Genomic DNA, 9,952 nt, shown 5'->3' with positions numbered 1-9,952 from the left:
GAGAGCTCTTGGGCTGTAGTTTCTGGAAATGCAGGTATTAACATCTTCTTTATATTATATTTGCTCTTCATATGAGCAATAAATGATATTGTGCCTATAAGTCAATTAGAGTAGTGTTTATCAATAATAGCTAAATGGAAAATATTAACGTGACTAAGAATTTACTGTATTATTACTTTTCCCTCATGGACCAATGTTTGAAAACGCGTCTAATAAAGAAAAAAAAACTGTTATATTAGGAAGAAAGTTTCTTTCTAAAAAAAAAAGAAAGTTTTCAATATAACAGGGTAACTGGAATTTTACCTGTATCTGAAGATATATCCTTAATGAGTCTAAAAATTCCATAACCCATACTCTTTAATATGCCTTTAAAAGCACATATATCAACATTTTATCTTCATCAGGTAGGTGTCTATATATTAAAATAAAAGTTTTGAATGAGAATAATAAAAAATTATTATTATTAATGCAGGAAAGAATGTGAATGGGGGAGACAGAGTGAGAAAAAGAAATTTGGAGAGAGAGAAAGAAAGGAGTAAAGAAAAGCCAGAAATAGGTAATTACTCTGGAATGAATCAGCTACTAAGATATTTATTTTACTAACAGTTCATAAAAGAATTACTTTTTTTTGCAGTTGAAAATTATTTGATTGCAAAATAGAGTATAAAAGGCTAAAACCAGTATTGATAAAACATTTTTTGAAAATACATTATAATGATAAACTTTTGTGACTAAACTTTGTTTTTCTAATTTTTATTCATTTTATTAAAGGATATAAATGTAAATTTAAAAGCAAAAGCTGGAAAACCATAGGTAGAATATAAGCTTAATTATTTCTATATGGAGAATCTAGAGTTAGCACCCTGGCAATCTAAAAAAAAAGTTTCTTTTTTGAGGTTTCAGTTACTGGTGGTTAATCACGGTCTGCAAATATTATATGGAAAATGTTATAGATAAGGGATTCATCAGTTGTAAATTGAGCACTGTTCTAAATAGCAGGATGCAATCTCAAGCCATCCCACTTCATGTGAGATGTGAATCATCCCTTTGTCCAGCATTTCCACAGTGTATACACTACCCACCCCTTAGTCACTTAGTAGCTGCCTCGGTGTTCAGATCTACTGTTTTGTATAGTGTGTGTAAGGTCCAGTACTGTCCTGCATTTCTGACATCCACTCAGAGTCTTTGAACATATTCTTCAAGGAGAAGGGGGGATTACTGTACACATTAGCAACTGTTATTACTAGTTTATGAGGTGCATTACAGTTGCTTTTTTTGGGGGGGGGGTTGGAGTCTCGCACTGTCACCCAGGCTGGAGTGCAATGGCACGATCTTGGCTCACTGCAACCTCCATTTACCAGGTTCACGCAATTCTCTTGCCTCAGCCTCTGAGTAGCTGAGATTACAGGTGCACACACCACACCTGGCTAATTTTTTGTATTTTTAGTAGAGATGGGGTTTCACTATGTTGGCCAGACTGGTCTCGACTCCTGACATCGTGATCCACCCTCCTCAGCCTCCCAAAGTGCTGGGATTACAAGCGTGAGCCATCACATCCCACCACAGATGCTTTTTATTTGACTTATTTTAACAGTTGGAAAAAAATAATACCTGTGTTTTAAGTACTCATTCAAAGCATGTCATTACCCATGGAATATACATACCCACACATGCTGCTTTGGTGAGTCACAGGAGAATCTTTCCCTGTGCCCTAACATTTAAAATGCTATAGAGATTTACTCTACTAATCTGGGAGAGAAAACCAATTCCAAAAGCAGATGTCCTTTACAGGAAAAGTCCTGGACTTCTTGGTGGCTTTTCATGCAGGGACTTTTCACAATGTACTTTACCTACTAACAGTGCACTCCAAGGCAGTAGTTCTCCAACCTGAGTGTACACTGGAATCTCTAAGCCACTTGTTAAAAATGCAGACCCAGGAATTCTACTCCCAGAGATCTAGACTCAAGAAATTGGGAGCGGAAGCCAGGAATTCATATTTTACATGTGTTTTGTATAATATTCTGATTTTGAAACAGACGACCATGCTTTGAGAGATCAGTTTAGAACAATAAAAAAAACTGAATCAGTTTTTTAGTTATATACTATCAATTACAGATAAAGCTTTAGAAAAGAAGCTATCAGAAGATATCAGAATTATATTTTTCCTACAAACTCCTCCCTAACTAGCACTAATACACCCCAAATCCAAATATCTGAACTTAATAGAGAGAAATAAGAAAAAAAAAATGCTGAGCATGTACATGCATTGCCATGTGCAAACACACATGTGCATACATATCTCTGAAAATCACAGATTCTTCCACAAAAAAAAAAAAGATCTAGACCATAACGTTTATTCATAGTCACTGAATGTTGTATGTGATTGGGAGTAGGGAATTGTTCATATGGCTATAGAATTGTTCCTGAGTTGAAGTTTACTACTTTTAGAGAATAGCATAAAACAGTCAGGTTTACATGTTAATTTCTGTGAGTGAGGCCATGATATAATAGGAGATACAAGAAAGGAGAATCATGCTGGCTGTTAGAGCAGTAAAGACTTCATAAATGGGATGTGAGTGCACTTCTAAGAAATGCACAGGAGTTGTGAGGATGCAGGACACAGACGCAGGATAAATTGCTCACCAATCTATATAAACACATCTCTTTTGCATTCTGCCACTTCCTAGACTTCAATATTTTGCTTTATCAACTCTTTCATAGTTTAATTCCATTCCATCCAGCACATATTTATGGACAGTGTACTCTGACTCTAGTATTTTCTCTTGGGACACAGAAAATAAATGATTGGAAGACCTCATCCTAGTCCTTGAAAGGTTTACTCTACAGTGAGTGAACCAGAAGCAGGAAGCAAAGAATTCCATTCAAGCAATTCTGATAACAGCCTTAAGTTATACTACCACTCCCAGTATGAGTACGTAGGCATGTTAGTTAGAACTATGACGTGTTTTCCAATTTATTATAAACAGAAAGAAAAGTTGTCACTGTATGTTGCTCAATCGGGTTTCCAAAATATTTTCAAATACATTATCTCATCTAAACTCCATGAAGACAGGCATCTTTTGTTTACCAATGCATTCCACATGCTTAAAATTCTACCTGGCATTGGGTAGGCTTCAACAAATGTGTACTAATTTAATTGAATTCTCAAAGCCCCCACATTTTACAGAAGAGGGAGTAATATTGGACTTTCCCCTTCTGAAACATTCAGGGTCCTCCAGGATGGATACTAGGTTGGCAAAAGTGTCCTATTCTTTGCAGTTCAAGGGCTCTTCATTCTGCAAGATCTCTAAGACAAACATGTTGGTCTATTCACTATGCACTATGCTCCTACTCACCCAGTACTTGCACGACTCCTGGACGAGGTTTTACAGCCACCTGGTGATCAGTTGAGTGACACCCTTAATCTAGCACCCTGGCTGTTGGTCTATTAAAGGAAGTCATTGTAGAACTGAAAGTACTGCAATTGTCCTTTCGGTCTGCAGGTGGAAGCAGCCTTGCATTTTCAGTTGAGCAGAACAGCAAAATGTTTTTGTGTTAATTCTGTTGTTTCCATGAATGTCACAAAATGTTCCCACCATATTCATTATGATAATATGGTTCTTAGAAGGAGTAAACTGACTTATTCCATATCTTATAGTCTTCTCACTCCCTATGAAATTTCTAGTGCTCATTGGAAAAATCTAGACAATCAAATCAGTTGCTGTTCTCAAAAGGCCATGCTTGCAAGAACTAACGTAGAATAAATCGGTGGTTAAAAGCTTGAACTTCAGAGTCAGGCAGACTAGAGTTTAGGCTAAGCCCATTTATATATGACAGATCTTGAGCAAGCTACTTAACATTTCTGAGGCTGCCTTCTGGTCAATAAAATGAGAATTATGAATTCTGTCCCATAAAATGGTGGCAGAAAATGAATAACATTTGTAAAGGTCTTCATGCAGGGCATAGAACTTCATAAATAAGCAATAAATTGTAGCTAGTATAATTTTTCTGTTACAAATTTGGTGTTTTACATATATGCCATGCATATACATATGTTGGTGTATACATACATGTATGTGTGTGTATGTATATCTGCATCTATTTATCCATCTATATCTATATAAAAAACAACTTAGTAAATTGAAAACACAGGAAAGAAAAAGTGTAATCATAAAACAATTTTATTTTTGTCTCCTATGGTGTCTTCAAATCCATTTGGTCTGGGCCTATTCTTCCCCTGACCCTTGAATAATATATAGGGCAAGTTCTATGACATTTGTGTCATTTTCAGGTAATATTTCAGATAACAAAGTTTTTAATCATTTCAAAGCACAGAAATTCAGCTTTTTTCTAGTGACATAAATATCTGTACATCTGTACACCTGTACACAGGCCAATCTCTTTGCAGCCACTCCTCCATCACACAGTCATCCTCCATCATGCAGTCAATGTGCCTGCTAACACTTTTGTTCCTTAGATTTCTTGCGCTGGAGAGGTGCAGTAGTTTACCTTATTTCTCTAGATCCAGGGAGAAAGTACCAAGCCTTCAGAATAGATGAATTGAAGCCTTGTTCTTTCTGCTTAAAATGAGATTCAAGGACTTCTAGTGTCTGCCTCCTTAATTGTGACATAAAAGTGGAACTCAGTACATATCAATAGCTCCCTCCAAAAATTATCTCTTAATCTCAAACTCCTTTCTTGGAGTTAATTTTATTTGTTTATTTGTTTTGAAGGGGAGGGAGATAGCAGGTCCTCTAGGGGCTGCAGAACTGGTTCTCAGCCACCATTTTTGCAACTCCAGCCGAGGTCCGTTGCTTCATTTTGGAACTTGGTCTTTATTGTCTAGTGGTCTCAGTCAAAACTGGGTTAGAAATGACTCTAATTTAAATCCTATCACACTGGCTTATGTGTTGTTGTGCTGGAAGTCTAGTGTTTATCCTGGGCAAACCACACCTGGATTTGTTGTGTTTACTCTTGGGTAACATCATTTAAGACAAACTAAAGCCCACCGACAGAGGTTCCAGTTGGTGATATTAATGAGGAGATTGGCAACTATCTCACAGCAGTCATGACTGAAGGAAATTGGTATTTTAAATATTTTAAAAGGGAACAGAGCAAACGTGGCAGTGAGTTTTAAATAATGGGTGGATGATCCAAAGGATTATGATGTTTTTAGCAGCCTTCAGAGAATATAACTAGAAAATATTGTAAAAGCACAGAGAAGCAGAATTATGCTCAATGAAGGAAGAACTTTTCAAAAATTAGAGCTGACTGAAAGGAAAATTGTCTGGTTTGGTGGGAGTTCAAATAGTGGTAGGATCACCATTGGTACAAATGGTACCTGTAAAATTGACGAATAAGTTCATGACGGAAATAATTGACATCTCCGATATGGAGAATGTGTGGGCAAGCATGGGGGCCAAAAAATTTATGCTCTTCATATATCTGTTTTCTTACATAGAATTTGAGTTTTACTTCAGCCAAATCTCAGCAATGACTCAGTGAATCATTCATCAAAAATCAACCTCAAATTTAGTAGCAAGGCATATGTCGTTACTCATTCTGTAACTTATTTCACCTGGAAAAACAAGATGTTCATCATGGCACAGCATGATTAAGCCATTGGAGGTGTTTTAAGTGAACTAGGATGGAATAAACCTGATGTCAAAGGTTAACATTTTACTCCCTCTGAGTTAGCAGGTGACTCATGAAGTCATTCTGACATAAAACCTTTCTCTTGAACACCCTACACCCTTCCACATATATCCTATGCTTATTATGAAATAGAACATAAAATGAATCTGTCTGAATTGGGCTTAATCTCACAAGTTGAGTTTTTTTTTTCTTTTGACTCAAATACATTCAATTGGTCATAATTAATATCCTCTCATCATTTTGTATTTCCTTCTTCTTGTTTTCTCTCCAAATATTTAAGTATTCTTATGAAGTCAGTGTCAATGATGTGTTCATGTGCTCTCATCATTTAGCTCCCACTTATAAGTGAGAACATGTGGTATTTGGTTTTCTGTTCCTGTTTTAGTTCACTAAGGATCACAATGGCCTCCAGCACCATCCATGATCTGAAAAGGATATGATATCATTCCTTTTTATGGCTGCATAGTATTCTATGGTGTATATATACCACATTTTCTTTATTCAGTTTATTATCGATGGGCATTTATGTTGATTCTATGCCTCTGCTACTGGGAATAGTGCAGCAATGAACATACACATGCATGCATCTTTATATTACTCTGATTTATATTCCTTTAGGTATATACTCAGTAATGGGATTGCAGGGTCAAATGATATTTCTGCCTTTAGGTCCTTGAGAATTACCACACAGTCTTCCATAATGGTTGAACTAATTTACACTCCCACCAACAGTGTAAAAGAGCTCCTTTGTCTGTACACCCTTGCCAGCATCTGTTGTTTCTTCAATAATAGCCATTCTTACTGATGTGAGATGGTATCTTATTGTGGTTTTGATTTGCATTTCTTTAATGATCAGTGATTTGAGCTTTTTTCCTCATGTTTGTTGGCTACACGTATGTCTTCTTTTGAGAAGTGTCTGTTTGTGCCCTTTGCTCATTTTTTAATGGGGTTGTATTTTTTTCTTCCTGTAAATTAGTTTAAGTTCTCACAGATGTTGAATATTAGATCTTTGTCAGATGCATAGATTGCAAAAATTTTCTCCCATTCTGTAGGTTGTTTGTTTACTCTGTTGATAATTTCTTTTGTTGTGCAAAAGCCCTTTAGTTTAATAAGATCTCATTTGTCAATTTTATGCTTTCTTTTTAACGCTGAATGCTTCAGTCCCTCAACAATGTTTATTCAATTTCTTCTGCCTAAAATGCTTTTTATTTTCCCTCCAATTTATCATAATCCTAACCATCCTCAGGAATAAATATTAACTTTATGAAGTCTAAATTGATCTCTTCATTTCACTTTCCTCTCTGTCTGTTGAACTTATAATCAGTAACTGCATAGTTTAGTATGCCACAATTAAGCTTTCTATATATTTGATGCCTCTAGGTGATGTTTATTCGTCTATAACCAAAGGTAAGGAAGAAAGGAAGGAAGGCAGGGAGGGAGGGATGGAGGAAGGAAGGAAGGAAGGAAGGAAGGAAGGAAGGAAGGAAGGAAGGAAGGAAGGAAGGAAGAAGGAAGGAAGGAGAAAAGGAAAGAAGGAGGGAAGGGAAGGGAAGGAGATTTCACTAAGTAGAAAATATGTCAGGATCAGGGTCAGGCACTTAGTATCTATAGATTAATAAAACATCATTCAAGAAGCTTGCAGGCAAGTAGAGGCTTCAATAGATAGGTAGATAGGTAGATAGACAGGTAGATGATAGATCAATCTATATCTACAGTGTTGAAATATATGTTTCTACAAAATGTTATAAGATCATAAATGAGGAAATGATTAATGCCTCTGGGAAATCATTACAAAATGCTTCATGGAAAAGATAATGGTTGATGTAGCTCTTAAATAATAAGAATTGGTTAGAAAAGAAGGGAGTGTTGCTAAAGGGAAACCTTTTGAACAAAGACGAAGAGTTGTGAACGTGCATCACTTTATTAAGAAATGTGTTTGTGAGAAGCATCTTATAAACAACTTAGGAGTAAGAATTCTTTCCTTTGTCTGTGCTTGTAAGTGCGTAACACCACCAAGTGTAGTGAATGTATCGTTGTAGATGACCACATGATGATGTTGTTTGTTTGTTGAAGACTTAAAGCCCAGTGAGAATAGGGATTGTGTGACTAACGTTATTAAATTCTGGGTTTCAATACATATATGTTGAGTGAATGAATAAATGAACAAATTATTTCTATGTGCCAAACATTGTGCTAGGTACTAGAAATTAATCAGTGAACAAGATATTCTAGTTGGGGTATGGTGTCCAATTGTATTTTGGCTCTCAGTAGATTTTTGCTATCTTTCTATGAGATGAGATATTATACTGTGAGCATTCCAAAGAGATTCTTCTGAGGTGACCTTGTAATCGTGTAGTTTATTTGGAAAATATTTTACATTCAAGAGGCAGAGCACTTTAATAGGAAAATGGACCGGAATTATAGAAACCCGGTTTCAGTCCAAGGTACACTTGAGGATTTTTTAGCTTATATTACATTGAAATAAAGCAGGTGAAACTTTGACAATTGCTCCGTCAGTCAGACCATTGTAGATAGCCAACTTACGTAACTGAGGCTTCAAACAACAAAAACAAGTCAAGTAAATTTCTTTGTCCATGCCTCAAATTAGCAAAGGTCTACAGCCCAGTTTTTGAAGAATTAATGGAAATAACTATCATTATTCCTCATGTTAGTCATATTCAATTGGAGTATATAAACATTCACATTTATTTTTATTTTGTATTGCAAGACATAATCGGAAAGGCATCATATCACCATTTAATAGATGACAAAAATGAGGACTATATATTAAGTGACTTATTCAACAAGACATAGCTGGAAAGTGGCAGAATTAGAGTTTGGATCCAAGACAAGCCCAGTAGAACACAGGCAAGCACCCGGCAGAAATTACGAAAGCCAGAGCAGATGAGTCAGGGAAATGGAAGTCCTCCCAAGATAGCAAGGCCTACTCAAAACTGGCAGTTATTCAGGAACAAGCTTCCATTCCACCTGTTACCTGTCCAAACCCTTACTCATCAGGATCCTAGAGCAGGGTTCATATGTAAGAACACATCTACCACTGAATAGCATGGGATCAGGGCCTGGCACTTATATTTGGATTGTCATCCTTGTTTCATGAATGCTCTCTACTGAAACGATGAAGTGCATCACTTCACTCCCTTGAATTTATCAGTGAAGTAGTTTCAGTCATGAGTGATTATGAGTGATCAGCCTTCAGGGAACCGTCACTCATGAAAGATAGAAGGTTCTATCGTACTGTATATCCTGTTCTATACATGCATGAAAACCTTGTGAGTTTTACCTCCTTAAGAAAGAACTTCTCTCATCTTTGCCTCTTCTCTCTCTTATCTACTAAGATCCTCCTCTATCTTTAAAGATCTTCTCAATTGTCATCTTCTTATAAGTGCATTGTGAGCCCTCATTTATATGTGATCTTTTCTTTGAATTAATATTAGCTCTTTGCTTGTTGTAATAATAATTATATAAGAGGTAGTCACTATTGTAAACATGTTTAATGGGTGAGGAAACAGATGATGGGGGTGGTAACTTATCCCAGTTTTTACAATAAGTAAATAATGAAGCCAGGATTTAAACCCAGGTTTGACTGACTCCAGAGAACATGCTCCTAAACATTATGCAATATAGACCTCTAACTTGTTAGCTCAATTTCCTTCTATACTAGATTACTGGAAACTCCTAGTTAAAACTGGAAGGGACCTTGGAGATACTCTTAGTCACCAATTCATTTTACAGATGAATAAATGGAGGTTGCAGGCAAGTATTTTATCCAGGATTACAGCTGTTGGCAGGACACATAAGACTCAAATTTTCTTCACTTCATACTTTTAGCTGTACCTGTAAGATTCATAAGGGCAGAGAGGGCACCTGCTCACTCTCTTATCACTTGCAGAATTTACACACATATCCTGCTCATAGCAAGGGCTTAAAGAACTATATTTCACTGAAATTTTTTGGCAACTAAAGATCACTAATCAGAAAATAGAGAGATATTAGAGCTTATCATGGTTATTAATAACATACATTGAATACAAACCAGTACCTTACTTATTTGCATATCTAAGGAGACTTTAAACAGAGAATCTCAAAATATTGAGTTGTTGTGTTTTGTTTTACTAGGGACAAAGCTCAACTAAACTACTTTGCAGAGATATAACTAATGAAGCTTCAAATGGAGACCAAGAGTAGAAAGATAATGACCATGTGACCTCCATTTTTAGTAAAATATTTCATCCTAAGAATTTAAACTTAAGTGAAAAAAAGTTATTTGCATATCCAA

Source organism: Callithrix jacchus, chromosome 15, assembly GCF_049354715.1.
Source record: "Callithrix jacchus isolate 240 chromosome 15, calJac240_pri, whole genome shotgun sequence".
NCBI lineage: Eukaryota > Metazoa > Chordata > Mammalia > Primates > Cebidae > Callithrix > Callithrix jacchus.
The sequence above is the reverse complement of the archived record's forward strand: the minus strand, read 5'-3'. Positions refer to the sequence as shown.